Source organism: Oryctolagus cuniculus, chromosome 12 (assembly GCF_051225735.1).
Source record: "Oryctolagus cuniculus isolate XC-2025 breed Fujian yellow rabbit chromosome 12, ASM5122573v1, whole genome shotgun sequence".
In the NCBI taxonomy this organism is placed as follows: domain Eukaryota; kingdom Metazoa; phylum Chordata; class Mammalia; order Lagomorpha; family Leporidae; genus Oryctolagus; species Oryctolagus cuniculus.
In genome coordinates, this window is record NC_142878.1 from 15,222,116 (window position 1) to 15,243,929 (window position 21,814).

Sequence of the window (21,814 nt, forward strand, 5' to 3'; positions counted from 1 at the left end):
TCATCTACCCCTAAAGAACTGAAGGACCTGGGAATTTAACCAAGTCTACGCAGTCAGTATTTTCTCTTTCTTTTTTTTTTTTTTTGACAAGCAGAATTAGACAATGAGAGAGACAGAGGCAGAGAGAAAGAGCTTCCTTTTTCCGTTGGTTCACCCCCCAAGTGGCCACCACGGCCGGTGCATTGCGGCCGGCGCACCGCGCAGATCCAAAGCCAGGAGCTAGGTGCTTCCTCCTGGACTCCCGTGCGGGTGCAGGGCCCAAGCACCTGGACCATCCTCCACTACACTCCTGGGCCACAGGAGAGAGCTGGACTGGAAAAGGAGCAACTGGGACAGAATCCGGCATCTCAACCGGGACTAGAACCTGTGGTGCCAGCACCGCAGGTGGAGGATTACCCTAGTGAGCCGCGGCGCCAGCCATCAGTCAGTATTTTCAAAAAGTATTGTTTACTGAAGAAATATATAAAAAAAATTTTTTTAATATTAGGGAAAGAAAATCACAGGGAGACAAATCAGGACTAGAAGGCAAATCCTTAATTTTTTCTTGTGAAAAAATTGTCTTTGTTTGATAGCAGAATGATCAGGAACCATCTTATGGTGGAGAAGTATTCTATGGCTACATTTTCTCTAGGCATTTTTCTGCAAAAACTTTGGCTAAAACGCTCAAACACTCATAATAAGCAGATGCTACCATTCTTTGGCCAGGCAGAAAGTCAACAACAAACAAAGTGACTTGAGCATCCCAAACAACTGTTGCCATGACCTTTGCTCTAGACTGCTCCACTTTTGCTTTTGACTGGACCACTTCCACCTCTTAGTAGCCATGGCTTTGATTGTGATTTGTCCTTAGGATCATGCTGGAAAATCCTTGTTTCATCTCCTGTTACACTTCTTCAAAGAAATGCTCCAGGATCTTGATCTTACTAGTTTAAGTGAGAGGCTGGAGTTTGGTAGGCCATTAAGATGCTACTTGCGATGCCGGTGTCTTCTTATGTTCTCTTGTTATATCAGAATGCCTGGGTTCAAGAATCACCTCTGCTTCCTATTCCGTCTGCCTGCTGGATTCTACCTTGGGCAGCAGAGGGTGGTGTCTTAGCTGCTTGAGTCCCTGTCATCCCTGTGGGAGACTTGTGCTGAGTTCCGGGTTCCGAGCTGCAATCTGGCCCAGCTCTGTTTATTATGGGCACTGGGGAGTAAACCATAGGATGTAACCAAACTCTCCCTCTTTCTCTCTCCCTATCTTTCTGCATTCTCTTCAATCTCATCTCTTTCTTTCCTTCTGACTCTGTACCTTTGAAACAGAGAAGCAATCTAAAATTTTTCTTTTAATGCTCCATTCTTGTCTGTAGCTGATGTGAGTGCAGTGGTTTTGGTACCCATCAAGTAGAAAGTTTATTCAGCTTTAATTTTTCAATCAGAATTGTGTAAACTGAACCAATTGAGATGTCTATGCTTTTGGACATTGTTTCTGCTGTTAACTGTTAGCTCTCTTTAATTAGGGCATGAACAGCATTAACTTTTTTTCTCCCAAATTAATGTGAATGGTTTGCTGCTACTGGCATTATCTCACGCCATCTTTAGAAAATGCCCATATGTAAAGTGTTGATTTCTTTCTAGCATTGTCTCTGTCAAAACTTTCTAAAACATTGGTAATTTAATCATTCTTCTGTCGCTCCCCCTCTTCGTGGAGGAACGACACAGGACCCTGCGCTGTTCTTTTCGTCTGCTCGGCCCTCCCCGGGTTTGCTGCTGGTTCTTCCCGGGTTGGCTACTATCCCTTCCACCTCCGTGGAAGGGCAGTTCCCCCTGGCCGCATTCCCCACTTCCGCAGGGGAGCGGCACACCGCCGGCCGGCTCTCTCGGGGGCTGCACAGGTGTTCCCCTTAGATGTTCCCCATAGATGTTCCTGGTGCATGCCGTCTCTCTCCTCCTTTATAGTCCTCCTCCGCCAATCCTAACTCGGCTGCCCACACGCCGAGTACGCTGCTCTCCAATCAGGAGCAGGTCCTACAGTTTATTGGTTGAACTGGAGGCAGCTGCGTAGAAGCTGTTTTCTCCTCTCCCAGCGCCATATTGTGGGAGAGCAGATGCATAGAATAAGTCTTAATTCCAGTAACTCAGTCTAGTCCGGGTTGCTCCCCACATTCTTCCAGTCAACTTTCTTTTTTTTTTCAACTTTTATTTAATGAATATAAATTTCCAAAGTACAGAATATGGATTACAATGGCTTCCCCCCCATAACGTCCCTCCAACCCGCAACCCTCCCCTTTCCCACTCCCTCTCCCCTTCCATTCACATCAAGATTCATTTTTGATTCTCTTTATATACAGAAGATCAGTTTAGCATACATTAAGTAAAGATTTCAACAGTTTGCTCCCACACAGAAACCAGTCAACTTTCAACATGGATTTGATGTTCATTCTTGCTTTCATTTGAGTGGAGTTCATGTTTCTCTGATAAGAGCTCTTCTCAAACTGATATAATTTCCATTAGTGCCTCAGGGGAGATGTTATTCAGACATATTGTAACATGTTAGCTCCTGTTTACTTTGGTGAGAAAGATTATGCAGCCCTGACTTAGTTTTTCATAATGTGCATTTTCCATGAACCTTCTGAAGACTCTCTATAAGATTATATCATCTTTGGACAGAGATACTTTTACTTTTTTCTTTCTAACTTGAATGTCTTTTATTTTTCTTGTCTAATTCCTCTAGCTAGAACTAGTACTGTTCTGAATAGAAGTAGTGAGAGTTGGTATATTTGCTTTGTTTTTGATCATTAAGAAACTGTTTTAAGTATCTCACCACTAAGAATCATCCTCTCTATGGTTTTTTATATACAACTTTTGTTGTGTTTAAGTTCTCTAGTTTTTTAAGTGGTGATTCTCAACATGAAAGGGTGTTGAATTTTGGTAAATACCTTTTTTATGCATTAATTGGGATCACTTTTTTTTTCCTACTGCATTCTCTTAGTGTGATATACTGTATTGATCAATTTTTGTATGTTGAACTCTCCTTGCATTTTAACATTTGGTAGTGATTATTGATCCTTTTAAATATGCAGTTGAATTTTGTTTGTTAGCATTGAATTGTGAATATTTTGAATCAGTTTTCATAAGAGTTTACAATCTCATTTCTTGTAATACCTTTGTTTGGCTTCGGTAGGGTAATGCTGGACTAAAAACATCTGGAAATATTTCTTCCCCTTGTATTTTTTCTAAAGATTTTAGAAGTTTACTTGAGAGATAGAATTACAGATAAACAGAGGGAGAGAGAGAAGTCTTCCATCTCCTGGTTCACTACCCAAATGGCTGCAATGACCAGAGTTGAGCCAATCTGAAGCCAGGAGCCAGGAGTTTCTTCTGGGTCTTCCCTGTACTTGGGCCATATTCTACTGCTTTTCCAGGCCATAGCAGAGAACTGGATTGGAAGAGGAGCAGTCTGGATACTAACTGGCACCCATATGGGATTCCAGAGGCAGAGGCTTAGCCTACTAAGCCACAGCACTGGCCTCTCCTTTTGAATTTTTGCATAAAATTTTAAGAAGGATTTATCTTAGCTCTTATTCAATTGTTTGCTAGAATTAACCAATGAAGACATCAAGTCCAAGACTATTCTTCATCAAGAGAAGTTTGATTACAAATTCAACATCCTAAGTAGTTATAATTTTATTCAGATTTTCTCTGTCATCATAATGTAGTCATTGCAGGTTTTATTTGTCATTGAATTTGTACATTTCATCTGTGTTATTATGTATAATGTTCATGATATTCTCTTTAAATCCTTTTTTATTTCTGTTGAATTGGTGGTAATATCCCCACTTTCATTTCTAATTTTAGTAATTAGAGTTTTCTATTTTTCTCTTAGTCCACCTAGCTAAAGGCTCAATTTGGTTAATCTTTCCAAAGAACCATTTTTTTTTTCTCTGCTGTTTTATATTCTTTTTTGTTTCTTCTCTAATTTGTATTATTGTCTTTCTTCTGTTAGCTTTGGGTTTAGTTGGTTCTTTTTCTAGTTTATTAAGTTGTAACAAATCAGGTTGTTGATTCAACTTCATTTTTTAATGTGTTTATAGCTATAAAATTTCCCCTTATCGTAGCTTCCACTGCTTCCCCTTAGTCTTTGGTGTGTTGCAGGTGAGTTTTGTTTCATTTTTCTCTATTTATTATTATTATTTTTTAAATCAGAGATACACGTAGAAGAAAAGAGACACGCAGGGAGATCTTCTATCTGCTGGTTCACTCCCCAAGTGGCTACAATTACCATGACTGAACCAGTATGAAGCCAGGAGCCAGTAGCTTCATTTGAATGCCCCATGTAGGTTGCAGGGGCTCAGGTACTTGGGTCATCTTCCATTGCTTTCCTCAGGCTTTTAGCAAAAGTGGAGCAACTGTGACACAAACTGGCTCCAATATGTGATGATGGTATGGCAAGTGGGAGCTTTTCCAGCTTTACCACAATGCCAGCTCAAAGTATTTTTTAAAAATATTTCTTGAGATTTCTTCATTAACCCATTGGTCATTTAAGAGTATTTTGTGTAAGTTCCACAAATCTGTGACTCTTCAAATTTTACTTTTGTTATTGATCCTGGCCTTTCTCACTCCTCCTTCTTCCCAGAATTATCCATTCCTTCCCCAACCCTGCAAACAATGTATCTTGGTGTCCCCACCGAGAAAACAGCAAAAGGCACAGAGTAGATTCTCAGCGTAAGCTGTGGACTGACTATAATAAGTGAATAAGGAAATTAGATGCATGGGACTAGGTACTGTTTCTTAGAAAAAAGCAAGAAGTTTATATTTTATCCTTCCAAAAAGTATCCTCTTTTGTTTAGAGACATGGATGGATGTGGCCCAGGAACCACATCTACAGGCACTTTCACAAGACCAGACTCCTGATAGCCATGAAGAAAAGGGCACAGCCTTCAGGTTTTAAATTTACCCATGAAGTTAGACACAAATTACCCATGAAGTTAGACGCATATTTTAAAATAAGGACATGTTTATAAACAAGTATTTCCCTAGGTTTGTGTCTCTGTTTCACTTTCACACAAAATGCAATTACTAGGTACAAAATAAGTAAATAAAAGTATCTCTTGTTGACTTATTCCTGTGAGACCAACATAATGGTTCACTGTTCTGTTTAGCTATTATTATAGCAAACTATTACTCTGTCTAATTTTGACCTCCAAAAGAAATTTCAGGACACAGAGATCCCACATGATCTGTTAATTATGGGTCCCTCTCACACATTTATTATCATATTTTCTCTCATGTGAAAAAGAACTGGAATAGTCCACCCTGGAAGCCAACGTCTAACTCTGGCGCTATAAATCATTATTTCATTGACTAATTCTATACTTTCATGGGATTTCTTTATTTTCCCCCGAATGCTCTTTTTCTGTTCCAGAATCCCATTCAGGATTTTGTGCTGCATTGAGTTATTGTGCTTCTCATGACTGTGACAGATGCTCAGACTTCCTTGTGTTTGATGGTCTTGATAGCTTTCAGAAGTATTAGACAAATGGTCTGTAACATTTTTCCCAGTTTGGGTTTGTTTGATATTTTCCCCAAGGTACCTTTGAGTCTATGCATTTTGGGGAAGAAGATCACTGAGAAAAGGTACCATTCTCATCATATTTTTGCAAGGCTATATCCAACCAGTATGTCTTATCACTGCAGATGTTGACCTCTATCACCTGGCTGAAGTCATTTGTTAGGTTTCTCCACTGCAACATGACTCTTTTACCCTCTTACCACACTATACTATTTGGAAGGAAGTCATTTTGGAAGTCACTTTTTGCAAAAGTTGGAGAGCTGTGCTCCACCTCCTTAATGGGAAAATAGCAGGAAAAACTACTTGAAATTCTTCTGCATGGAAATTTGCCAGTTCTCTCCTATTATTTCATAAATTCAGTCATGTTTTGGTACTAGTGTAGACTCTTGGATATTTATTTTATGCTCCAGATTATAAACCAGTATGTTGTCAATTTATTTTGATGAACAAATTGTTCTAGCTGTGACCTTTGGGAGCTCTTCCTGTTAGACTCTTCGTCCCTTTGACAAACTCATCATTTTTTAAAGTACTTCTTTACTTTCTGACGCTGTAAGATGTTCCAGTCTTGTTTTGTGTATATCCTTCCAAACCTAGAGATGCCTGTTTTTACAAGTAGTTTTCGTGCTTTCTCTGGAGAATGTATAAGAAACCAATATCTTGACACTGGGTGAGCCTGTTGCTCATCAGATACAGCATGTTGCAGAAATGTTGTTTCACTCAAAACACGCTTTCAAATATTGTTTTTCTCAGTAAACCTCAAAACATAAAAGAAGCATTTATCTGAAAACTTTATTTAGAATCATTTTTACCATTTCTTAAGTAAAAGGATGATTTTTTTCCTGGTTTGCCATGGATACGATTTATTTCTCTTAAATGTGTATATGAAATGCCAAGAGCATGGCTGAGGTCTAATTTTTGCTTTTATGAGTTTCAATTATCACTCAATATTTATAACCAGTCTAAAAAAGATTCAATTTCTCCCTTCTAATGATATCTCCATCATCATTATTATGTCTCCATCATAATCATTATTTCAGATATTTTAGTTGTTGTTCCAGCTGGTTCTGGTCCTGTTAAAATTTTTCTTGTGCAGCAACTAGAACCTTAGGCAACTGTATAACTGAGATGTAAGATGCACCGTGGTTTTACACATAGCTAAGGGAATGTTTTCTGGGCTGCTCCATTCTTTTCTGGTGAAACAGAACATTCGGCTTACCTTTCTGCTACTGCAAGCACATTTAAACAATGTCTTCAGTAATGGTATACAATGAGTTGTACATGCATCTCTTAGATACTAGCTAAAATTTCAAAAAGCTCAGAAACTTACGAAATAACTTGAGTTTCTTTTTCTAGATAAGTTATTTTGCTTTTCCTCACTTTATTTTTTCACCTGCCGCTTCTGTGCAGCATTGCTATACTAAATTACTTCCAAGATTGTATTTAATCACTGGCTATACCTGAAATGACTGTGTGTGCAGTATCAGAAATAGACCTGCAAGGGATACTTTGCTAAGTCAGAGACTGACTTTGTATTTGTGCAATTAGCTATGAAAAAGAAAAGGATCACCATCAGAATGCTGATATACCCTGATTTCCTATCTCATAGTGATTGTACAAAATATTGAAAATACCAGCAATTTTTTAGAATGGACTTCTGGCCAAGTCTATACTTATGGCATTTTATATTTTATTCAGCATGCATAAGGCCAATGTACAGAGATATACCAGCTTTAGCTGTTTATTAGAATTAATTTTCTAATCCCCACAGGGGATATTTCCTAGGTATGTGTCATCCTCATCTTTTAAATTTAAATAAATAGATTAATTTAAGAAACATTAATTGAACATCTACTCTGTGCTCTATGCATTTATGGATTGGGGATCAACACAGTCTAGGGAGCAGAGGTCCTTCTTCCTGAGCTTGCCCCGGTGTTGTGCATCCTCAGACACAAGGGACAACTCAAGAGTATTGATCTTGTTTGAGAATCTTCTCTGAATAAGCCAAAGGGAGCCGAATTTATCTAGCCTGGCTGCATTGTAAGTGAGTGCATCTAAATATCACTACCATTTTGTTGGAAGTATTTATTTTTATTTGGCTTTTTCTTGGTTTTACTATCAGTCACTTTTTCTTCACTTTTTACATTGACATAGTCCTGATAAGTAATCATTAGCTGCACATTTTGATGTGCCATGTCTGTTGGGTGTGAGCCTGCTGATCTGGTATTTTAAATTCTTAAATTTCGTGCCAAACACGACAGCCTTGAAGGGAAGCAAGTGATTACCGTGGCATTCAAAGATAGAACTCTGAATGCCATCAGCAGAATGTCACTGCTGAAAGCAATTGGATGGGACTTTGTTTTATTCAGAATTTAAGAATGTGAAAAATAACTGAATTTTTAATTTTTATATTAAAATTGATATATTTCATGTGTTAAAAAATTTCTCAACCCCTTTGAAGTAGGTTTCCATAAGATGGAAATGACTCTTGGGTCTCCTGTGTGTTAACATTGGGACCACTACTCCACTCCCTCTTTCTGGACCAGTGTGATAGGATGAGATTGGATGAATAAATTGGTTTGGCAACTGCAACATGACCTCAAAGAGGACTGGCAGAACTCAGTCTGTAAACAGGGAGTTTCACCAGCATAAAACTGGGGTGCAGGAACATGGCAGTTTTGACTTGGCCATGACAAGAAGACATATCTAGACAAACTCTGGCTTTAAGACCAAGGCAGTATTCCAGGGTCCTTGGAAAGATCAGTGGGAGGGATTAGGCCTGCTCATTGGCACTCAGAGATGGTATGGTCCATGAAATATTTGGACTCATAAATGCTAAGTAAGTTATTATTGCTTATCTTAAATTCAAATGTAACTGGACACCCTTTATTTGCAGCCCTATGAGTGGACACTTCCCAGCTTGGAGAAAAACCAAGATCAAAGGAGAAGACTGGCAAGACAGAAAGAGACAAAACATGCTTCGCTGCCATCAACAACAGGGTGTAACCTCTGAGACTGCTGCAGGAGGCAGAAAAAGTCTAAAGAGAATGAGCTACTTTGGGCTGCAGAGCCTGGAGGGAGAAGAGCAAACCTGGGCACTTTATCTTTTTTTGAAGGATGCAAATTCTGATAAGGAGGCCAAGCAAGATCCCTCTTCCTAAACACCACATCATTCATTTCCAATTCTTTGGGTGAAGAGCCTTGGGCTCCCCCTAGAGGCCAAGACATGAAACAGGCCTTGTGCTGAGCAGAGCATAGCTCACCATTTCATTTGTAGGAAGACAGATTTCAAGAAGTAATAAACCCATGTCCTGCAAGAATTTAAAGGGACCTTCAAATAACAGAAATCATAAAATCTAGCAAATGAAGTTTATTGCTGGCATTGGTATTTTCTAGCTATGTCCATACTCCCTGGCCACTGCATTGTGCCCATGGTTGATGTTTGTGTAATGTGCCTAGCACTACAACCATTGTTACTGGGTTTCTATCACAACAGATACTTGCAGATGGAATCAATGAACTAATGGAAGTGTATGTGGGTAATATCTTGAACAATGAATGATTTGTGTGTTTTTAATTTACAGTAAAGTAGATTACCATGCAACTTCCCACCCTTTGAACCAATAGCACTGATTACTTCTGTGAGAAGACAGACACCACCTACAATAACAAAAAATTGGTCAGTTTTTAGTTTCAAGCACACTTCTCAGAAGCCATAATGTGGAGGCTGGCGCCGTGGCTCACTTGGTTAATCCTCCACCTGCAGCGCTGGCATCCCATATGGGCGCCGGGTTCTTGTCCTGGTTGCTCCTCTTCCAGTCCAGCTCTCTGCTGTGGCCCAGGAAGGCAGTGGAGAATGGCCCAAGTGTTTGGGCACCTGCACCCACATGGGAGACCAGGAGGAAGCACCTGGCTCCTGGCTTCAGATCGGTGCAGCACGCCAGCCATAGCGGCCATTTGGGGGGGTGGACCAATGGAAGGAAGACCTTTCTCTCTGTCTCTCTCTCTCACTGTCTAACTCAAAAAAAAAAAAAAAGCCATAATGTGGAAATCCTGGATTTCACGTGTCAGGAGACAAATTTGGAGACCTGAGAAAAAAGCTCTACCGTGAAGCACAGAGCAAAGTAGATCTAGGATACAAAGAGAATTAGTATCTAATAGGGAGGATTGTGTAAGAAGTCACATGAGTGGATAAATAAGTTCAGACACAGTTGTCCTGGGGGATGATGGGACCATCCAGACAGGTTTTGATTAAATCTGAGAATACTGGGGCTGGTTCCAGCACCCGTGGGTTCAACATGAACTGATCATGGCAGAAAAGCAGAAGGAAAACTATTGTGAAAAGAGGTCCTAGACAAGAATTAACAGTTTATATCCAAATGTGGAAATGTCTATGTCTTCCCAGGACCTTAAGCATGGCATCTGGGAATCTCAAAGAGGAGCATTTACAGTCAAAGGGCAGGGATAAGGACACTAGAAACCAGTAGCAAGTAGTCAGTACCCCACAAATGAGTACCCTGTGTGCCTATGGTACTGACTTCTAAAGGTAAGTGTATTCATTTCTTAGGGTTGTCGTATAAATTATCCTAAACCAAGTGATTTGAAGTGACAGAAATATAGTTCTCTACTTTTCAAGTCAACAGTCCAAAATCAAGAATTGGACAGGGTTGATTCCTTCTGGAGATTCTCAGAAGAAAACTATAGCACACCTCTCTCCTGGATTCTGGTTGTTGTTGGCAATTCTTGTTGTTCCTAAGCTGGTGGACACATCCTGCCACCATCTTTCATCTTTATATTATCTTCTCTGTGTGTCCCTCAAGTCTGTCTCTTTCCTCTTACAAATGATTCAGGGTCAACCCTACACCCAGGATCACACTTTGAGATCTTTGGCTAAGTACATCTGCAAAGATCCTATTCCAAATTTTGAGATACCAGAATAAAAATTTGAGGAGACCCTATTGAATCCACTATGGTGGAATTAAAATTCAGCAGTAATAGCTGGGAAAAGACAAAGTCTCAATTGCATGCAGGAGAGCTAGTATACTAAAATGAAAAGAAAAATCTAAATGACTCTTTGATAGGCTAGAAATATTCTTCAATCATGTTCTATTTTACTCACTTTCTGGTCATGTCTATACTATAGAGCTTACGTAAATTTTTTGATATTGTATCACTTGGAGTGCTTAGGTCTAATGATATCATTGTAGAGGAATTAGAGAACATATAAGGATGAAATGTATATGTGAATCATGTGAATAAAATATATGTTACAGATTCAAGGAGAAACTAATCTTTCATCAGTTGGATCCTAAATGCAGTCAGTGTACAATTGACTGGAATTGACATCTGTGTACAGGAACGGAACTCATCACAGAAGCCCTTAGATCTTATTTTTTAAAAATTATTTATTTGAAAGGCAGAGTTACAGAAATAGAGAGGGAGAGGGAGAGGGAGAGAGAGCATGCTTACATCCTTGGGTTCACTGCCCAAATGACTGAAGCTGGGCAGATCCAAAGCCAGCAGCCAGGAGTTTCTTCTGGATCTCCCACGCGGGTGCAGGCATCTTCTTACTTGGGCCTTTGTGGAGCAGCCAGAACCTCAAACTGCCGCCCATTTTGGATGGCAAGATCACAGGCGGAGGCTGCACCTGCTATGCCACATGCCATCCCCAGCCTTCAGATCTTATGTACCCCTGTTGTTATGTACCCCTTATTCAGCTCTTCCCACTTTCCCCTTTCAGATTTTGTACCCTATGTACACAGAGTTATGGCCTGTGGGGGAAGTGCTCCTAGTTCCTTGAGGGTCTCCCTAACTGGGCATGGCATACTTTTCCTGAAAGTGATCCTCATGAGGCTGATATTTAAGATCCTGCTGTAGCCGGTGCCACGGCTCACTAGGCTAATCCTCCGCCTTGTGGCGCCGGCACTCCAGGTTCTAGTCCCGGACGGGGCGCCGGATTCTGTCCCGGTTGCCCCTCTTCCAGGCCAGCTCTCTGCTGTGGCCAGGGAGTGCAGTGGAGGATGGCCCAAGTGCTTGGGCCCTGCACCCCATGGGAGACCAGGAGAAGTACCTGGCTCCTGCCATCGGATCAGCGCGTGCACCGGCCGCAGCGCGCCGGCCGCGGTGGCCATTGGAGGGTGAACCAATGGCAAAGGAAGACCTTTCTCTCTGTCTCTCTCTCTCACTGTCCACTCTGCCTGTCAAAAACAAAAAACAAAAACAAAAAACTCCTGCTCTTTGAGGCTCTTGCAGTATTTTTACACCTGGACAGAGGAAGCATGAGAAGCATGACTGACAGCAGAGACAAGAGGAAGATGTCCTCAGGCTTCCCCTCACCCTCTGGGCTGTGGTTTACTTTGTAGGGTAGAAACCTTTACACAAAAGACTTGTGTCACCTTGTTCCCTTATCTGTGGTATGGTTGGAGCTTGGCTTCCATAGCCTTATGTATTGGTGTACATCACAGTTTTAAATTTACACCAAAGTTTCAAATTGGTGATATTGATATAGTCCCATGGCTGATACTCACTGATTCTGTTGCCCTAGCTTCATATATCTTCAGATCTCTAAAATAAAAACAGATAGAAACCAATGCAGAAGTTAAAAATATTAGAAAGTAGGTCTGAGCTAAGGGTAGATCATATGGGGAAAGTGTTGAATGAAAACTAGATCATGCAGTTGTTTTAGGAAGTTTAATACAGTTTGAACATCCTTAATCTGAAAATCCCAAATGAAAAATGCTCCAAAATACAGAACTTTTTGAGTATCAACATGATGCCACAGGTGGAAAATTCCACACCTGACCTCAAGTGATAGGGTCATAGGCCAAAATGCAAGCATAGTAAAAATACGGTATAAAATCATCTTCAGGCTATTTGCATAAGGTCCATATGAAATATAATTCCATGTTTAGAATTGGGTCATATCCCTAGGACATCTCAGTGTGTACATGCAAATACTCCAAAAGCTGAAGAACATACAAAATATGAAATGCTTCTGGTTCCAAGTATTTCATAAAAGAGATTTTCAATCTTACCTTTTTTCTACGAAAATTGTCCTAGGAATATACCCCAAGGCCTTCTAATTCTCCAAACTTGGAATGTAAACAAAATTGTAATATGAATCACTGATGTTGTTGAAGATAAACACATCCAATAATTGCATATTTGTATGTGCACATGTAAAGTAAAATGGATATTTTTTTATATGTGTGCATAGGTAAAACAGAAATATTCCTTCTAAGAATAAGGTATGAGACATGGTATCCAAATAGCACTAGATCTTTTAAAATTAAGAGTAGCCTTTGAAATGAGCATTTAAATATTATTGCTTTTATTACACATTTATGTGTCAACTGTATCCTAAGCAATTCAAATATGAATGGAATGGATGAAAAATACATAACTCATTTCCCTTTCAAATTAAAGAGATCATAGAGAAGCTAAATACTTTAGACTTAAAAGGGCATCTAAAATATTTGCTCTCCAGGTACCTTTTTTTCAGACTCTGAGGTTCAATAAAAAGTACTTAGAGAATACGCAAGTTAAATTAGCACCTAGTCCTGTTATATCTAATTAGCTATTAGAGACAGGAGAGCTTCCTTTAATCATGAACTGAACAAGGATTCATGTCATTTATTCCAATTCAATCATTACTCAACATGGCTCTTAGGAATCAACCTCAAGCAGTAGATTTCATTTAATTTTGAAGGCAACATAACTTTTTAAAGAATAAATTAATTGAAAATTACCCCAAATGCCTCCAAATTAAAGTTCTAAATTCTGCTGGGAAAATTAATGAAATAATCACATTTGCTAAAGTTAAATAAAGAAATCTCTTTGTTTTTGAATATCAGTTTTATTACTATTGTACGGTGGCACTTCTTATAGTTGCACATTCTAATTTCTCAGGAGAGGGATTCCAGGGTTCCACCCAAGACATCCTTCTGCTATTGGCCTCAGGGTAGGTGTTGGGCATCATTGTCATTAGTGACGTGCCTCACATAATTCAAAGGAGCCACCTGAGTTGAGAACCACTGATGTATTAATTCTTTTATCTTCTGAAATACAGCACTTAGATTCAGCACAAAATTAACAGTTAATAGGGGGGCAGAACTGAGTATGAGCTATGCCTCTTTTTTCCCCCAAAGAAATCATGCATTTCATAAGTACAACTTCAGGAATATAGTGATTCTTCCCACCATATCCGCCTTCCAACCCACACTCCCACCCCTTTTCCTCCCCCCTCCCCTTCCCAGACCCATTATCCACTAAGATTCATTTTCAATTAACTTTACACACAGAAGACCAATTCTATACTAAGTAAAGATTTCAACAGTTTGCACACACACAGGTTTCCTCAACTGTCGAGACAAGGGATGTTCATATCTTCCACTTAATACACTAAGACAAAATAAATCTTTGATAAAAAGTTTTATAGTTAACTCTCAGAATACAACTCATTGAGGACAGAGGTCCTGCATGAGAAGTTAGTGCACAGTGTCTCCTCTTGTTAATTTAACAATTAACACTCTTATGTATGACATCAGTGATCACCCGAAGCTCTTGATCTGACTGAAAAGCCCAAGAAAGCATCCCAGACATGGAAAGCCAAAACATTGTGGCAAAAAATGTCCTGCATAAAGATCTCTGTGGATGAGATCCTAGTGGAAAGAAGTGGCCATCAAAGAAGGATATACTTTTCTCTGAAGGCAGGAGAGAATTTCTACTTTGCTTATGACTTTGTCTAAATACTAACGGGGATTGTGGATTCAAAAGGCTTCCATAGCCTAGGCAGCTCATGTCAAGCTCCCACCATTGCTACCATTTGGCAAGGAGAGCGGTGATGAGCCAGAGAATGGAAAATTTCTCTCTTTCTCTCTCTGATGTATGTATATATAACTGCTTTTCAAATAAAATAAATAAATCTTTAGAAAATACAGTAAATACAGTATCGATGTAGATACTTAGTTTACTTTACAATACATTTAGATCACTGTGAATAAAAAGGGGGAAGGAGTGGGCATTTGGCCTAGCAGTTGAGACATTGGTTAAGATGCCCACGTCCTACCTCAGAGTATCTGGATTTGATATCCAGCCCCAGCTTTTGGCTCCAGCTTCCTGCTACTGTACACCCTGGAAGGTAGCAATAACAGCTCAAGTGACTGAGTTTCTGCCACCCACGTGGGAGACTAGGTTGAACTCCAGCTTTTGGCTTCACCTCAGACCAGCTCTGATCATTGTAAGCATTTAGTGGGTGAACCAAAAGATGGGAGCTCTCTGCATTTCAAATCAACCAATCAATGAAAGTTACAGTTAAAAACATGTACACAAAACACAGTGATGATTCCAGATTCTCACCAACCTTACCAAGGGTCACTAATTCTTTCTCTGGGCCCTACTTCTAGATCCTTAGCCCTAAATAAATCTTCTGTCTGTATTTTCTATGTCCAGGGCACCTTCCCCTCTATCTCCTTCTTTGCAAAAAGAGCATTCCTATTACTCCAGTAACTTAAATCAAAAGCTTTGAAAACCCATGCTGGGCAGAGTGCCAGGCACTGAGAATTTAGTGGCTGCCAAGACAAGTCCCTCATTGCCTTCAAGGAGCAGACTTTGAGGCCATGGCCATCCCTGGGTCAGGTGCCTCTTACCCCAACTTCCTGTTGTAGGGTGGCTGAGTCCAGGTTTCCCCCCACCTCCAAAGCAATACAAGAATTCAAGGATGGGATGTAGGTAACAATCAACAGAGAAGTAAGATTTATTCATGTACAAAGTGAAAATACACATTCAAGGAGAAATAAGGGCATGCTCAAGAGAGAGCTGCAGTCGACAAGGTTTGGGGTTTTGCCTTTATGTAATCTGGAGGTACAGCACTTGAATCTTCAAATGGGGCTGGAGTTTGGGATGGGACTTTCCTGAGTGCTGCCCATTTCCTTACCTGTTTTGGAAGTCTGGTAAGTGTCATGGTATTAGGTGTAGGATGGGAGTGGGAGTGTCAGCCATGATAATATTCTTATAATAACATTATAATGGGCCGGTGCTGTGGCGCACTAGGCTAATCCTCCACCTTGCGGCGCTGGCACACCGGGTTCTAGTCCCGGTTGGGGCACCGGATTCTGTCCTGGTTGCCCCTCTTCCAGGCCAGCTCTCTGCTGTGGCCAGGGAAGGCAGTGGAGGATGGCCCAAGTCCTTGGGCCCTGCACCCCATGGGAGACCAGGAGAAGCACCTGGCTCCTGTCTTCGGATCAGCGCGGTGCGCCATTGGAGGGTGAACCAACGGCAAAGGAAGACATTTCTCTCTGTCTCTCTCTCTCACTGTCCACTCTGCCTGTCAAAAAATAAATAAATAAATAAATAAAGAGCATATTCCTATTTGTTTAAAAAATAATAACATTATAATGAACTAAAGGTAGTTGCAAGGATGCCACCAGCAGCCATATTTTCTGCCAAGGCTGATTCTAAACAGAAGAAACACAGAAGCTATGATTGTCTGCTGCATGAAAGATGGGGAAGCTGGGCAGTGCAGGCAGGGCTGCTGTGAAGATCTGGCTGCAAGCAGGTGCTGTTGACCTCACCTCCTTCTTATTAGCTACCTCCTTGAGTACCTCAGTCCAACCTGGGTTTTGCCTCTGTCCAACGATCTCTCTCCAGAACATACATTTGGTCATGTCATTATCATTTAAACCTTATCATTTTTTCATTATTAAAAGAAAAAAGGGAGCCAGTACTGTGGCATAGCAGGTAAAACTGCCACCTGCAGCACTGGCATTCCATATGGGCACTGATTTGAGTCCTTGCTGTTCCACTTCTGATTCAGCTCCCTGCTAATGTTCTTGAGAGAGCGGCAGAAGATGGCTCAAGTCCTTGGGCCCATGTACCCATGAAGGAGACCCAGAAGAATTTCCTGGCTCCTGGCTTTGGACTGGCCCAGCTCCAGCCATTGCAGCCATTTGGGGAGCGAATCAACAGATGGAAAATTTCTCTCTGTCTCCCCTTAACCCACACTGTATCTCTGACTTTCTACTAAATAAATAACTCTTCAAAAAATGTACACCTTTAAGCCACCTATCATGAGTTTTAGCCCTTTATATTTGTGATTTTATCTCCCAATGCATCATGACTTTTATAACTCCACAGCAACCTTCCTACCCACTGGTCCACCCTTGTAATTCCTATAGATTTTTCAAATCTCAGGCCTCGTGTGGCCTCTCTTTTGAAGCCTTCCTTCAGATTGATAGGAATTTAGCTTTCTTTCTTGAAACTAGTCAATTCATGGCATAGAAAATGTTCTACCACGGTTGTCATTCTTTCTGATATTTTTTTTTGAGATTCCTTTTTCCCACAATACAAACGAAGTTTTTGTGAAGTTTCTCTCAATAAGTATTTATGCTTTATGAAATTATGCACTCAACTTGAGGTTTAAGAGGATTCATTTTCATCTGATATTTTGTCTTCTTCCTGTACAAAGTATCACCTTATTTTATGAATTTCACCATTGTACCTTTTTATATCCATATTATCCATACTATTTATTTGTTAAGCCTTCACCTATATCTATACTCTATACCTCTATCATCTTTTTATCAATCATCTCTCATCTATATCTATCTGTCTCACTATTTTCTCTGAACCATTTGAAAATAAACTATTGATTTCCTAATCATGAAAAGGTACACTAGGAGAGCCATGTTTCCACTGCTACCTCTCTTTTTTTGTATTTCTTATAGATTTCTGATTTATCTCAGCAATTCATTTTTAAAAAGATTTATTTATTTGTTTGAAAGTCAGAGTTACAGAGAGAGCAGAGACAAAAGAGAGATATCTCCCATCTGCTGGGTATCTCCCCAAATGGCCACATCAACTGGCCTTGGACCAGACTAAAGTCAGGAGCTGGGAGTTACTTCCAGGTCTCCCATGTGGTTGGCAGGGGCCCAGGGAATCAGGCCATGTTCCATTGTTTTCTCAGATGCATTAGATGGGAGCTGGATGGGAAGTGGAGCAGTTGAGACTTGAACTGGTGCCCATATGGGATGCCAGCGCTTCAGGCAGCAGCTTAATCTGCTGAGCCACAGTGCTGACCCCAGCAATTCCTTATTTTTAATATTAGGTAAATACGTTTTCTAATTGTCTCACAGACTCGCCTCACAATTGTCTGTTTGTTCTTATTGTTTTCTTTTCTGCAGTTGACCTTGTGGAACAGGATAACTGCAATCTTGAACATGCTTAAAACATTTTGTTACCTAGACAATTTGAAAAATAAATAGACTGTCATGGATTACAGAAATAGATACTTGAGAAAAAGTGTAGTAAAGGAAAATTGAATACACTCATAGACCTATTTAGTGTACAAAGTTATGAAAATTAACTTGGTAGAAACAGATTGGTAGATTGAATACGTTTTCACTTTAAAACAGTTTCCATAAAGGTGCAGACCAAAAATAAAACAGTGTCTTGGCCCAGGTGGGTTATCAGGTTTCTGCTGCATTGATTTTGAATTACATCTAATCATTTAGCAAGAAGACAAAATGGAACCTTGAAATTTGGAGACAAGTTAAAGCTGTGTTTTTCTGGGCACAGCAACAGAACACATGTAGAAAATGTAATAAAATTACAGGCCATCATTGCAAATATTCAAAGGCAAGAAGAAAAATTCTCCCAAAGAGACAAGTAGAAAGGATTGGTTATTCCTATAGTGTTCCTCAAATGTTTGTTTGAAGTATTAATTGGAACAGTGATATGTAATTCACATGGGAGCAATAAAGCTAATCACTGAATGGTGTTACCAAGCAACCCAGGGAAGGTGGGAGGAGGTTCTCCAACCATTGGCAAGGAGTCAGGGACCCAGAAGTAACTCAGTTCAGATACTTGGAGCACAAAGCATGAGGTGTGCAGCACACAGAGCTAATCGGAGAAAGACTCCAAAGAACCTGTGTCAAATCCCTGAAAGAGGAGAAAAAGGCAGAGAGGAAATAGTCTGTTTATGTCCATTTCAACCCTCTAATATGCTCTGGACACCCCGGGGTGAAACCAAAGCAAAACAAATAATATTGACAATAATTCTGCCTCAGGGAATTTCAATCTATGTAAGCAAAAACAATATAGAATGAGAAGCTCTGCAAAAGTGATATGCAAAAAGTCTTTGTTGGAATACAAAAGGAAGCATATTACATACATTATTTTGTCCTTGCATTTTCTATTTTAATATATTCTGAGGATCACTTCGAATCTGTGTTGGAGACCTTTTAGGAATTTTATTTCATCATTTATTTAGCCAGTTTGTTTCCATAGTTTATTCAACCCTGTTATTGGAATTTTGTGTTGTTTTCATGTTAATGTTATAGTGGAAATATGTAGCTTTGTATTTGTTGATATTGTTACTGAATGCTCAGTCCAACCTGGTAGATGAAGAATTGGTATCTCAGTATAGTTTGAATGCACATTTTCTTATTATGAATAAAAGTAAATTACTGCAAGTATTTTTGCATATTTCTGTGCTTTGTTCCTGTTTCTATGTTATATAATTTTTGTTCTTTGTAAGAATTCTTTATGCTTTGAGAAAATTGATCTATTTTTTCTAAAAGATGAATTGTAAATATTTTCTCTGAGATTGTCTCTTGATTTTTCCTGTATCCATTTTTTGGGCCACATTTTAAAACATAGTGAAGTTCTCAATTTGAATTATTTAAAACACTTTTCTTTTGTTAAATTATGAAGACATGCATCCACATTTTCTTCTAATACTACAATGGTTCTGTTTTTATATTTGAATTTCTAGTCTATGTGGATTGTATTTTGGCGCATAACATTAGATGCACAGATTTTGTTTTCCATATGGCTGTCCAGTTTTAACAATATTTTTTATTAATTACTCATTCTTCCTTATGACTTGAAATGCCACATGTGGTTGGTGGATCCTATGGTGATCCTCTTCTTCTGACATTCACATCTTTTTTGTGATCCTTCCCCTGGAGTTTCTTCTAGGCAACAGAACATGTCAAGAGTCATAACTGGATGTCCTTGTCACGATTACATTATGGTGAATGGCAAAAGTGGTAGGAAATCACTCTTGTGACTAAGTTACAGTGCACAAAGCTCAGTACTTCTAACTGTGATACGTACTTCAGCCAATCTCTCTCCACTGCTGGCTTTGAAGAAGCAAGCTTCCAGGAAATATGTAGCTATGTGTGAAAAGGAACCAAGGTGACAACCAGGAACTGTGGGCAGCCTTCAGCAAGGAACAGAAAACCTCAGACCTGAAGACACAAGAAAATGAATTTTGTCAACAGCCTTAGATATGAGGTTTTCCCCCAGTCAACCTTTTGAGGAGACCACAGCCCAGGTGACACCTATATCACATCCCAGAGAGATGCTACGAAAAATAAAATCCAGTTAAGTAATGCTCAGACTTCTGTAAGTCCAGAATCTGTAAGTCTGGGTATTGTTTTAAACTGCTAAATTTATAACAATTTGCTACACAACAATGCTTAAAATAATACTCATATTTATTCATCCCGAATTTCCCAATGTATCTATATCATTTCTGGACTTCCAATTCTGTTTCATTGATGTGTCTATCTTTTCATGCCTTTTTAACATTTTATCAGAGTACTTTAAATTTTATTTATATATTTTGAAAGATGGAGAGAGAAAGAGGGGGGGGGAGAGAGAGAGAGAGAGAAATCTCCCATATGCTGATTCATTCCCCAAATGCCATCAGAAGCAGAGCTAGGCAGGAGCTGGGAACCCAATCAGGACTCTCAGGTGAGTAGCAGAGATGCAACTACTTGAGCCACCACCTGCTGCCTTCAGGGGTTCCTATTAACAGGAAGCTGGAATCCTAAGCACAGCAGAGCCAGGACAAAATTCCTGGCACTCTGATAGGGATGTAGGCATACCAAGCAGTATCTTAACTGCAGAGCCAAATACCTGCCCCAGTACTTTATATAGTAATTAATATCTGATAGAATTAATCTCTTTCATCATTCATTTTTAGGGTTGTCCTGACAAATTTTGATTGTTCACTATAACATTTAGAACTTAAAATCAATTAGTTTGAACCAGAAGAAATATTATTTTTGTTGGGAATACATGAAATTTTATATTGACTCAAGGGACACTTCACAAGAGTGTAGGGGATGCATCAAATGAACTCAAATACATATGACATTTTTCCATGTGTTATACTATGTCTTTCAGGACAACCTCTGAATTATTTTGCACTATTTTGGAACATCTGTTGTCAAGCTTATAAAAATAACTAGGGATGTCTAATTTCAAAGATTGTCAGTGCAATTGTCTATGACCTATTAACAGAGTAAATATTAAGCATTTTTAAAAAAATTAGAATGGGCATCAAACATTTTAGAATAAAATTTTAATGATTATGGAAGCATCTGATTATTTTTTCTTCTTAGTTCTATTTATCTACTGTAATAATACAGAAGAAAAAGCAAATTCAAGGTCAGTTTCTCCCACTACTAAACTCTCAAAAACACACTTCTGATGCCAGGTAAGGAGAGGTTTTCTCCACCCACTAAGTGAGCAGTGCTGAAGCTTCGGACATCATCTGGATGTTCTCTAATCCAATTTAGTCTGACACTCTCTACTCAGAGGTAGTGTCAGGTCTCACAGGTTGATGGCTCAATCCCCAAGATTGCTTCCCCTACCAGATGTCAACTGCCAGCCCCAAATTGTTTTACCTGTGCTTCTAACTTGCTAAATGTCAGCTTCTCACAGCCCCCTTTCCGTTCAATTAATTTGCTGGATTGATTCACAGAACTCCAGGAAACACAATTACTGGTTTATTAGGAAGAATGTTACAAAGAATGCCAACGAAGAGAAGCCAGTGAAGAGTCCAGATGAAGCGATGGATAGACCCACGTGTCAGGGAGGGAAGAAGGGTTTTCCATGTCCTCGCTGGGTGCCTGTTTTGTAATTACTTCCACATTTCAACTATCTCTAAGTTTTTGAGCCCTATCCTTTGTGTGTGTGTGTGTGTGTGTGTGTTTACAGACTTCATTACGTAGATATGACTGAATAAATCATGGGCTCTGGAGATCAACTTAATTTTCAGCCCCCATTTTATTCCTGAATATTAGACTGAAGATCCCAACCCTCTAATCCTGCCTAAGGGCTACCAGCTGCCAATCTTCTCAATAGCACACAAAATAACACTTACCACTTTGAAGATTCCAAGAAATTTAGGAGTTGAATGCCAGGAGATGTATACAAAGGCTATATATATTTATATATAATGCCATTTTTAATATA